The following is a 13,091-nucleotide window of genomic DNA, read 5'->3' on the forward strand; positions in this document are numbered from 1 at the left end:
TCATTATTGTAAAAATTTTGATGTTTGAGGTGAAACATTGATTTCATTTTTTCCGTTGCGGGATAATTGTCACTAGTAGGGACAAAACGCGTGGGGGCGAAGCGAAGCATTTTCGGGACGAAACGTCTTCATGCATTGTTAACAACATTTTCGGGACGGAAAGTCTAGATACATTGTAAACAATTCAAGTGAAAATTTTCCAACCTAAGATCATTTGGATAGTGTATATGGTAAGGATATGAAAGCAGTTATCTACTTCTCCTATTTCAACATTACAGATACGCTTATTTCAGTAACTTTCATATTCAAAATTTGCTATTTAAAATTCCCGGTAAAATCAAAGTTGTTGAATACACTGCCGTTAGGAGCGCTAGTATCTGCGAGCAAGTTCTAAGCCAATCATATTGAGGAAATTGACTGAAAGAGAATTTTGCAACCACGATCACAATGGCGAGGTGATCCTCGCCAAAAATGTCTTCAAACTTAATACATATGATTTGTATATGTAATCCTATTACAAAAATTAAATAGGTTGTTACAATACAATGTGTCTATTGTGATCAGTGTTCTGACACTGTAAATTTATCTACTAAATATGCTATACAAATTACTTACAGTTCCAACTCTTTTAAGTTGATATCTAAAGGGGTCGCACTACTTAGTTTTATTTCACTGGCTTTAAATTTCCATTATTCTATCCTTTCATTTTGGTTGAATTACCCAAGGGATGAGGGAAAGAGTGGGGGGGGGGGGATATGTAATCAATCCATTTAAAATTCATGAAAACAAAGCAATCACGATTGATCCATTTATAAAATAACATAGGAGTGGGGCATCACTTAGCTAAATTTATTAATGTAATTTTGGCAACATTCATATATTCAACAGATTACAGAATTAAAGACTATCTCCATCGACTTTTGTGTTTAGTGGATACACCAGTTAGCTTTAAAACCTCTATACTTACAAAGTCATGATCATAGTGTGTGAATTTGTGACTTACTCGAGTTCCAGACCAGTGACACAAGCTAAGGACACACATATATAGTGTGATTAGTAAACTAATCTCTCCCTGGTATCATTTATCAATGGACTAGTAATATATAGGAGAGAATACACATACTGGAATTTTGTAGCCCTTTACACAATCAATTCCCACCCCCACACATGAGTCCATCCGTCTCTTGCCATTGTGCACGTGACCTAGTGACGAGTACGTATACATTGCACTGAAAGTACCTATTTCACAATATCTGATCATACGAGGTTGGGTAATTCTACCAAACGTGAGGTTTGGAAGTTATAAATACCTTCGTGCTAACAAGAGGTATATAGTAATTATATATAAGACCAATATTTAACATGAGGTTTAATTTCGTAATACATATATCATGTTATAAATCAACAGCCAGTTATCTTAGCACAGCAATAAATGGTGGCGTAATCAGTGTACTACAGACTTATAATAATATTATATCCCATACCGAAATAAAGCATGCTTTTATGATGCTTTTAGTGACATATTTTAGTACTTTTTCTAAAAAGTACAAAAAAAGCATGCTCTTTTAGTACTTTTTCCGGACACACCATCAGGGCAGAGTACTTTTTTTGTACTTTTTTTGGACTCTGAAATTTTGCAGAGTACTTTTTTTGTACTTTTCTGGACTTAAACATTCTGCAGAGTACTTTTTTTGTACTTTTCTGGGACTTAGTCATTTTGCAGAGTACTTTTTTTGTACTTTTCTGGGACTTAGTCATTTTGCAGAGTACTTTTTTTGTACTTTTCTTGGACTTAGAATTATTCACATGGTATGAGAAATGTTCAGAGTACTTTTTTTGTACTTTTTTTTGGACTTAGAATTTTTCACAGAGTATGAAAAATGTTGTGTACTTTTTTAGTACTTTTTTGGGACTTAGAATTTTTCATAAGGCATCACCATTTCAGTGTACTTTTATTTTGATTTTTTTTCTACTCCAATTTTTTTTAGGGGGAGTTTTTTTAACAAAATTATATATTTAATTAAAAATTGTTTACAACTGAACATTAGAAAGAAATATAATTCAACTACCGGTAATTAAGATGTTTATTTAATAAGTGAATGTTGCGGATGATGTTTTGAATAATTTTACATTCTTAATGCTAAGTTTTTATTTTCATTTCTTTACCATAAATGTTTAAATTATTTCTAATCACTTAAGTGTTCACCTTAAAATATTGTTGAAATGTGTTTATATAAGTGTTCACCTTAAAATATTATTGAAATGTGTTTCCAATTCCCTTTCTCTCTAAATGAGTTAAAATGTAGTAGTATACACTAGGCCCATGTACATATATGTTACATAAAACCAATGCCTATGTGATCAGCATAAGATGCATTAAAATTAGAGTCTTAATTATCGACAGTCACGTGCACACTGACACACAAATCGCCTGTCTCTGACCAGTGGTTTCACACACAATAACGATTTACAACCAGGTAAACAAGCCAACACATGTACATAAGTCGTTCTGCACGGACCTAACAAAACTCTCCCCTGGGTCAGACTCATGGTCCAATACGATAATAAATAGTTTGTGAAAGTATTTCCATCCTCATATAATGATTAAATGGTTTCAGTATAAAATCTCAACAAACTAACCAAAACAAATAGACATGCCGGGGATACTCCGTTGCACACACTGTTGACGTAAATATGCTATTGGTCTGATTTATATGTAAAAGGAAATACAAGCTATCATAGATGAATTTGTCAATGGAATTTTATCAACTCATTTGTTTACACCGACTCGGACATCATAGTAGGCTAACCAACAAAACACTCACGGCTCATGTTTACGTAGGCCTGGATGTTTCTGGTCAGACACATGGTCTTATACGATGATAAATAGCTTGTGACTATATAATCTTTCCAAAGCATCACAACGATGAAATTGATACTTTAAAAAGTTCCTCCAAACCATGCCAAAACAAGGGTTTTGTTTATCTTTTTTTATATAAAAATCTCGATCTTTTCACGACATGCCGGAAATGGTTCTTATTACAAATACTCTGTTGTCGTGATTATAAATTGATTTACACCTCGCGTCAAAAGGTGGATTTATTAATATAATAGTTCGTATATTTTCTGTTTTGATATATTATAACAAATTCTCAACAAAAATTTAGGAATAAGAGGTTTGGTTTAGAAGATAGGATCGTACAACATTCTTTTGAATCACGTAAGAGGCCTACAGGTGTCTGTTTGTAATACAGCAACTAAATGCGGATTTATCAGCACACCAGTTCATTTGTTTGCGTGTTTTTTTTATTCCTTGTCCTAAGTTAATAATAAAACGTGAGGAACTGAGAGATTTTGTTTAGAAATATTATAGTACAGCATTCCTTTGTGAAAGACGTAAGCGGCCACACATGTGTTTGTCACGTGATTATTTGAGCGGGAAACACAGAATGTGAAACAGCTGGCTGGCGGCCATATTTGTTTACGTCTGTCAGCTGATTGCAGAATGTAAACAAACAAATATAACTGGCTGCTGGGCCAACATCGAAAAAAGGTAGGATGTTTGCACAGAGACACGAGGTTATTTATTTTTTGTTTATTGTTACAATACCATCGATCTCCTCAAACTCTAGCTGGTGAACACAGTACCGATGGAGGATGGAGTTACGGTAAGTTCATTTCTCTTACTTGTTTACTTCGTTCTGAAAGCATTTGGATGCAATTAAAACACCCAGTTTATGAAATAAGTTAGACATCATTTTTTGTTTACATAGCTGTGCTTTCTTTTTGAATGGACTTGGCAATTATTTCATTGCCGTTCAGTTGTAAATTTCAACATCATTTCCAATTTCAAATCACAAGAAAATTTACACGGCAGGGGGGTTTAAATGTTATAAATCAATTCAACATCCAACAAATTGTATCTGGACACAAGTTTTATTAAAAAAACTATGGAACTTTCCATATCATTTTCACTTCATTATCGTCCACAATTTCGTTTTGTGGTACATAATTTATTTTATGTTTTTTTTTTTAAAAACTTTACTTTTATTCATCGTGATTAATTAGATTGGGAAATAATATTTGTTTTCTTGAAAACATGGGTAATGAAATAACATTATTAACTTAAATATGTGAGTGTGATTTGGATGCTCATATTCAATTATATCGTTGTTTTCACGACATTTTTTTGACAAGAAGGTATGATGTTTCAATGATGTAATCCTATCATATTTACATTTTGCTGTCCATCAGTCAATGAAGTCCTGCAATTAAATCTAAATGTGTATACACATTCATACATGTGTTTCCATACAATCAGGTCATGTATATATAACCTCATATTTTTCCTTTCAGGCAAATTGCAGATCAGTGTGTGATAATGATCGAGGGCAGACTGGTTAAAGACATAACATTAATATGCCTAATTTAAACAGGTAAATATTAATAAAAGGATGGTGGTAACATGTGAATATTTAAATATTTTAAGATGACTGATATACACAATGTATGAACATTATAAAAAGAGTTATTTTACCATCTAAACATAACCTTTGCATTCCTTTTTTGTTAAGTAATATTTCATTGAGACTTACAATTTAAGTGAATTAACACTCTGAGAAAAATGTCATTTATCAGAATGGCAATAGGGTCACTGGGGTGTTGATCAGGGGTCAGGGAGTGGTCACACCTCTTTTGTTTACATAATTATCAAGCGACTGCCTGGTATTTTGGTAGTTTAGTAAAACTGTACTGGGGACAAACAGGGCTGGGTTATAGATCGAGGCATGGCGTCAGGTAAAAAGGGCACGGCGCTGCGCCATGCGTACATAAAAACACCTAAATAATTTAGTTCTGTAAATTTATTTTTGATTAATTAATCTAGCCATGTGTGAACTTTTTATGAGTATACTATTGTACCATATGCATTCACACTGTATCCATATTGCACATCCTATTTTTTTTCTTTCTTTTCAGAATACAGTAATTATGAAGAAGAGCTGATGACTGAAAATGAATGCACCTCATCAAAGAGACTGAAAATCCACAGCTGTCATCAAGCCACTTTTGCAGGTAAATATTTCAATCTATCCTGGTTTCAGATTGCTATTACTAGCAATTATGTAAAAATATGGATGCCATTTTAGACACTAAAACTCAGTAATCCTGTGTGGAGTGTATCTGGCTTCATTGTACGTTCATATAGGCGGGTGCTTCGAAAAATAAATGGAGGAATTTACGTTGTTACATACATACACATGGCATGGTATAAAATTAAAGCAAAGATTTATTTGAGCCAAACAAAAAATAAGACATTTTAATATATCCATAAACATTATTGTTCCAGCACAAGTCTTTGTCTTTTTTCAGGCTTTCACTGCCAGGAAAATGGAATGAAAAACAGCATGTAATGGACTTGCACTGGACAGTGATCAAGGGGAAAAGATTTGGACAGGATTTCATTGCATTGACATATTGAAATTTATATTGTAGACAACATTGTGACAAAACCTGATGCCAATGTTCAACAATTTACACATGTTTTATCTCTGAATACAATGCTGTGTTGTAAATATTGAACAGAGTGTGGCCCTTAATTTATTTGTTTCTTCTGTGCATTACCATGTCCAGGTACTATCATTAAACTTGATGTGTGGGTCCATCTTGGTTGGATTGTGTGTCACATAAAAAACACTGCACTAACTAAGACAAGTCTATTTGAACAAAAAAACCAACCTTGAATTGCATCTTCATTTAAGAAAAACATTGCTAAACTTTTTCTGTGTTATAAGAGATACTAATAGGTCCATCTAGGTGAGCTGAGGCACCTATAACCATCAATAAATAAGATTTCTATCATAGTATTTGAAATTAGTGAAAGAGTACACCTGGGTTTTCATATTGTATTCTTAATTATTTTGTTACTTTTCCACCAACATCAGTAGTAAATTTTTCATACAGTTTATAATTTGTGTTGAGCTTGTTAAAAAGTACTAAAAAAGTACTGTACTTTTTTTGTACTGTTTTAGTACTTTTTGGTCTACATAGAAAAGTACTAAAAAAAGTACTGTACTTTTTTTGTACTTTTTCTAGACAAAAGAAAAGGTCAAAAAAAGTACACTGTGTGCTTTTTTTGTACTTTTTTTCCCCGACACAAAGTACTTTTTTTGTACTGTTTTAGTACTTTTTGGCCTACCTATAAAAGTACTATAAAAGTACTGTACTTTTTTAGTACTTTTTCTGGATAAAAAAGGTCAAAAAAAGTACTGTACTTTTTTAGTACTTTTTCTAGATGAAAAAAAGGTCAAAAAAAGTACTGTACTTTTTTAGTACTTTTTCTAGATGAAAAAAGGTCAAAAAAAGTACACAGTGTGCTTTTTTTGTACTTTTTGTACTATTTTAGTACTTTTTGGCCTACCTTCAAAAGTACTATTAAAGTACTGTACTTTTATAGTACTTTTTCTGGATGAAAAAAAGTACAAAAAAAGTACACATGCCACGGTCATGTGTGCTTTTTTTGTACTTTTTTCCCCCCACAGAGTACTTTTTTTGTACTTTTTCTGTATGGTGTAAAACAATAGAGTGTACTAAAAGCATGCTTTTATGAGCCTGTTTTAGTACTTTTTGTACTTTTTTTGACTCATTTTGGAACCGGGAGGTAAGTTCGGTTCCAAATTGAGTCAAAAAAAGCATGCTTTTTTTGACCTTTTTTTAGTGTACTTTTTTTGTACTTTATTTCGGTATGATAGAGCCCCATCCCCTCACCACCATTTCCGGTTATAATATTACCGGGTATATATGCAGTAGTGAAATGTTTGAAACTGCATTAGAGTGCACATATTATATAACAGGACATTATACTAGACTAGAACAGTGTTAACTTTGTCTTATTAGGGCCCGATTTTAACATTAAATAGTTTACCTTGGTGAGCTTTTGTTTTAGCTTTAAGAACTTTTGTTCTGACTTAATATCAATCAAAAACAAAAGCTTTTCTTAATCAAATGCCAAAAACAAAGGTTTAATTTAGTAATTTAAAGTGCAAAAATCTTGTTAATAACTATAAACTATATGACCAGTACTTTTATCAAATGACCACATAACCTCTAGCTAAATAACCCAAAATTTTTAATCTTGACCTTACTTTATGACCTTGAAATGTTGGAAAGGACAGATGACACTGTTATATATTGACATCTAGTAATTAAAGTTCTACAAAGTTTATGGTATATATAAACCAAGTAATTAAAGATTTTTCAAGTTCTCATCATTCAATGATAAGAATATCGAGGTATATATATTTTATCCTTTCCATCACTTTAATAGAATAATGTACCATACAGCCAACTGTACGTACGTACGTCTCACCACTTCAGAGGCCAAGTCGTTTTCAGTAAATGTTTCATTACAATCACATCTTCATGACGTCCTTCCGTGAGTTTTGATTATTAGGGTACATACTCCAACAAATGATTTAATATTGATCATTTCATCTGTACAGTCTTAACATCACACTTCAGATACTATCATCAGACACTGACTCATTTCCTTTATCAGTGAAGATTCTTACGTCGCATCCTGTTTTTTTCCGTGAGTTTTATTACGTACTTCATCCAATGTTTATAAATGTTTAGTGTGCAGACAGTCAGAAATGTAAGAGTCCTATTGTGCACATCATACGTATATATATATGAATAATTCAATTTCAAAAAGAAATTGATCAGAGGTAAATGGTCTACAAACACGACAGTTCTTAGTGCCATATGTTACATAGAATAACAATCTACATTCAATTACTGATACACGTCCATGGACCCTGACTGTACATCTGTCTCAACAGGCCTAATACGTTCTTCACTCCAAATAAAGGAAACAAACAAAGTGATGGGCATGATTATAAATTAAGTGGAAAGAACAATGATAACATTGTTTTAATGATCAAATTGTGGAACAAATAGATTAACAGATAATTAGTTTGCATGAAATTAAAGTGTAGGTGGTTCGAATGTGACAATTTTATGGCCATGCATGTATAACTTTTAGATTCTTTGAGCTAATTATATATTATTGGCCCCCACTTACAGTACTGTAGTTTCTGCTTATTACCATTCACTTGATGATCAGCATAAAGGGAGTGGGACCATTGTTTTGCCCATTGTCATTACATGTATTTTATTGTGACTGGCATGGGTGGTGTGTGTTATTTGGTGTCTCTGGCGAGGCATATGTATATTGTGACTGGGTGGGGTGTGTTATTTGGTGTCTCTGGCGAGGCATATGTATATTGTGACTGGGTGGGGTGTGTTATTTGGTGTCTCTGGCGAGGCATATGTATATTGTGACTGGGTGAGGTGTGTTATTTGGTGTCTCTGGCGAGGCATATGCATATGTATATTGTGACTGGGTGGGGTGTGTTATTTGGTGTCTTTGGCGAGGCATATGTATATTGTGAATGGGTGGGGTGTGTTATTTGGTGTCTCTGGCGAGGCATATGTATATTGTGACTGGGTGGGGTGTGTTATTTGGTGTCTCTGGCGAGGCATATGTATATTGTGACTGGGTGAGGTGTGTTATTTGGTGTCTCTGGCGAGGCATATGTATATTGTGACTGGGTGGGGTGTGTTATTTGGTGTCTCTGGTGAGGCATATGTATATTGTGACTGGGTGGGGTGTGTTATTTGGTGTCTCTGGTGAGGCATATGTATATTGTGACTGGGTGGGGTGTGTTATTTGGTGTCTCTGGCGAGGCATATGCTTCAGTGATATAGCTATAACTAGTGATAGGCTGATGATGATCGAAAAAATTCGAAAATTAGTTGAAAAAAAAAAAATAAAAAAAAATGATCATCGATTGTAAAATCGGTTTTGTAAAACCAATTAATCAGAATGTTTTTAAAGTGGTCTTGAATCTTTAGATTTGTATCAAGAAATATTTGTTTATCATAATTCAACTAAATAATTTGCCCATTTATATTACCCTATAGACATTGTTCCCATTTAGTACAGTATCCATCATAATTATTTTCCGAGTTTGAAAACTGATTATAATCGATAATTAATCAATTTTGACATTCCAATTATCGATTTTGAAAATGAAACCGATTCAAATTCCCATCATATATTTAGCACTATTAAATGGCCAAGATAAGAGTTTCCACAAATGGAAACAGACACACCAGGAAATACCAAAGCCTTCTAAAATAAACAGACACATATAAATACATATCACATATGCTAGCTCAAATAAGGGAGCTAGCTTCAAAGCAAACTTCGTTGCAGATTTCCTGAAATTTGCCCTTAATCAGTTAAAATCACTTGATTTAGGATACTTAATTTGGCACTATATATATAATATTTAGTTTTCTGTTTTGCACCAATTGCAAGTCACTGTCAACACTTTTTATGTAGATCTGTAATCAGTAGGTTATTATGTATCAGATTAAATTTCTAATATACATGTATCCTAGCTCCCTCAGAGAGATATGTTCTTATTGTGTACATGTATTGATGGTGAACCAGAGCTACAGGAGCAAAGGTTAAAGGTTAAACTAGGTCAATTTGACTATCACTGACATTATATATAATTAGGTTGGTGGTTTTCTCTATTCCCAACTTTCCTCCACCTCCTAAACCTGGTAATCCTTAAATGAACATAACCTGGCTGTTAACGTAAAACAAAATAAAGTCAAACCCACTTCCACCTTTTATAATTTGTTTGTAAATTTAAATTCAGAGTTTGTTTGAAAATGGGAATAGACAAATTCAGCGTCATATAGAGCGCCATGCCCATAATCCACCAGCAGATCATCAATGGGCCATAACACATTATATTTGACTAACAGAACAGAATGACAGAGAAAGTTGATATCAATTCACGTCAGCTGTACCAGGTATAACAAAACTAGTCAGTGAAGTAGAACCAAGATAAATACCTAAACTTGCAAAAGCAAAACGCTTTAACAATCATTTTTGAGTTTATAATCTATATCTACCTATATATAGCTATTCAGGTACATGAATTTGCATGCAATATTATTGAGGTACTTACAGGTCAAGATCTGGTACATTACTTTCCTACCTGAATCTGTTGAATGTATTATTCCTCTCTCAGAAGTAGTTTATATACATGTTTATATATGAACTTACAGCATTTTGATTGATTTATATGATATGTTGATGTTAATTTTAATTTAATTTCATCCAAATTAAACTTCTTAAATTTTTCCTTTATAGAACTAATATACATGCAAGTCTATTTGTTAATTTAAAATCATCAATAATCCAAGAATAACATAAAAGAATTAATATTATTAAAAGAAAAATTATTTTTACAATTGAATTTCTATTTTGAAGTCTCATAACTCATTTTTCAGTTGTTTTAGTTCTGATCTTTAATATATTGATCTGAAAATCAGAATTTTGGGTGTTATTTCCGGCCATGTCAATTGTTAACAATGGTGATTTGATCACCCACTTTCAGTTTGAGTGTACCAAAAATATTTTCTAAAAAGTTAAAGGGACAATTCACTCACGCTAGTTCTTTCACATAACCAAGAAGCAAAATATGGCATAAATGTATTGTTCTACATTTCTTATGAAACATATGACATAAAACATTGACAAATTCCATGTCATTGTTTAGTATTGTAATTGATACCGTTGTAATTACAAATCGTTGATCAATACGATTAAGCAGGTACAATATGTACGCTGTACCAATATCCGAGCCAAAGTCACTCACGTTAAACAATTGAACTACATAACCACTGTGGAGGTGATATAATGATTTTTTAGGCAAGAAAATTCACCTAATAAGGTAAACACACTTCTGTCAGAGCGATTTGAGCTGTTCTAGACAAAAGTAGCATTACTCTACGAGCAAGGGACTGGGTTCGGCATACAAGATATTCGACCACAATGTGTAATGGCGGACAGCGAGTGAGTTTGAACATTTCACACGCATTTCACCACCATGGGATTTTCTGACATACCACAGTAAAACCGACTGATCTAATTTCCATTAGAACTGGGGGTTTTCCGATATATATAAATTTTAATGTTCTTGTAGAATGAATTGTCCCTTTAATAATAGCTCATTTATATATACCTGAAGTAAATATTGTGAAAATTTCAGAAAAATTGGTTCGTGGGCAAATTTCCATTGTTCGTGAAAGAGGTCCTTTATATGAATTTGATAGTATATATGATTATGTCCTTTTGATGAACGATATTGTGTGAAAAAAATAATAAAAACAAAAAAATAGCAATTATACGTGTATACAGTATGTGATCGTTACATATATCTAAAAAGGTATTCAATTCTTCATGACACCTGTATATTTTTGGGGAAAAAATAAAAAGCCAATGTACATGTGTAAGTTTTATGTATTACTACTACATCAGTGGTCTGAAAATTAAATTAATTATAAAGCAAAAAAATAGAGATTTATAAATTCCATTTTTGACGAATTAATATTAGGCTTGACATATAGGCCTATCTGATGTCATTAGTAATTTAGAAAGCAAGAAAAAATGCAATTGACTAAAATTTCGCTTTTACTTTTTATGCAATTTCCCTGTGGGGAGCCTCTTGACTGAAATTGTTTACACAGGTAAGTTTTATTTAAAAAGACAGAATTGTCACTTTTAAGCCACTTTTTTATTTGGTACTACACTTTAAATTGTTGTATTTATGTTCCTTTCATATGTCACAGATAAAAGTTGACATAGTTTGTAGTAGAAACGAAAATATTGGCACAAACAAGTTAAGCGGGATGCAGATCGACGATAGGCTAGCAACGGAGCGATGAAGAAAGTGCAAGTATCTAAACCATGTTTACTGACCTCTGTCTGAAATATGAATCAATGTATAGGATTCGAGTGTAATATTGTCGTTATTGTCTCTCAAATAAATAAAAGTTTACCCTCGACAAGCAACATTTAAGGCTAAACAACAATGATACCCATTTCCGTCATCTTTAACATCTCGTGCACCGAAAAGCTAGGACGTGTCACACAATCGGCCTAGTGAGGGCGAGTCTTGGAGATTTGAGACTCATTTGGTCGTACAAAACAAAACCCAATCGAATAATAATTAAAATTATATACGATGTATGTTCTATACTCACTTTGATTGATTAATATCCACAGATAACAATCCTGTCACGCTTGCACGGTATCTCTGACCCTAAACTGGAGGCCATCTTGGAAAACATGTAAATAAGGCAATCGTGGGGCACATTAGGGGTAAAAGTGTAAACATGCAGTCGCCACAACAAAACAAAACAAAAAAATGTTATGTAATGACATATCCGACTGATTTTACTTAATATCATAGTGAACGACTTGTAAATTATATTTAGATTTGATAGTGAAATGGAGAATACTTTTTAAAATGATCTTCAAATTGAAATAAAATGAATTTATTTGAAATATGCACATTGTATAATAATATTTTCCGCCTTAAATTCTAATTCTTACTAGATTACAAATTGTTAGTCGTATTAGATGTTATATTTTACAAAAAAAATGTTTGATTTAGTATGCATACGTAAAAAAATAAAAACAAACAAACAAACAAACAAACAAACAAACTGGAAATGGAGAAAAACTCCAAAAAAAAAAAAGATTTTGTTTCCGAAAAAAGTAAGTGATTAAAGTACGTGTACATTAGTCATCAGGGTACTGTCAATATTGTTTAAACATGTTCGAATACTAATCTTTATATATAAATGAAATGATTTTGCTTAGAAAAAAGGTAATAGAGTATCTTTTGTGGAAAAACAAGGGTAAAAAAGGAACATCCTGTGGGACATAAATAATGTACCAAGCAATTTACGATTAAACGCCAGATACTTATAACATTGTTAATTAACTATTTTAAATTACACTTACATGATCATTTTCCTGAGTTGAGGTCAAAGGTCAAAATATAGGTCACAGTGACCTAGTTTTGGTATTCGACATAGCGTCTTACGTATGTTAACACGATACCAAGTATGAATTTCCAATGTTTTGTTGTACAGGAGGATGGGTTATGACAAAGTTTTTTCCTTTAATCTAATGTGACCCAGTGACTTTTGGGTATATGATA

At 32.6% G+C, this 13,091-nt stretch overlaps 1 protein-coding gene and 1 long non-coding RNA gene across 2 annotated transcripts in view; one reads left to right on the forward strand and one right to left on the reverse strand.

Annotated features, from left to right (window-relative positions):
* The window catches only part of LOC138332618 (phospholipid-transporting ATPase ID-like), a 92,541-nt gene extending 80,286 nt beyond the window's left edge, over window positions 1-12,255 (reverse strand). The window contains exon 1 of the mRNA XM_069280619.1: window positions 12,127-12,255. The gene's annotated coding sequence lies outside the window, so the exon portion shown is untranslated. The remainder of the gene's footprint in view (window positions 1-12,126) is intronic.
* Window positions 3,433-6,740, forward strand: LOC138333461 (uncharacterized). The gene is made up of 5 exons (XR_011209982.1): window positions 3,433-3,668; window positions 4,357-4,436; window positions 4,978-5,073; window positions 5,371-6,303; window positions 6,353-6,740. It is a non-coding gene; the product is annotated as an uncharacterized lncRNA (long non-coding RNA).
* Window positions 12,256-13,091: the final 836 nt, after the last annotated feature.

The sequence above is a fragment of the Argopecten irradians genome, chromosome 10 (genome assembly GCF_041381155.1).
Source record: "Argopecten irradians isolate NY chromosome 10, Ai_NY, whole genome shotgun sequence".
Classification (NCBI taxonomy): Eukaryota; Metazoa; Mollusca; class Bivalvia; order Pectinida; family Pectinidae; genus Argopecten; species Argopecten irradians.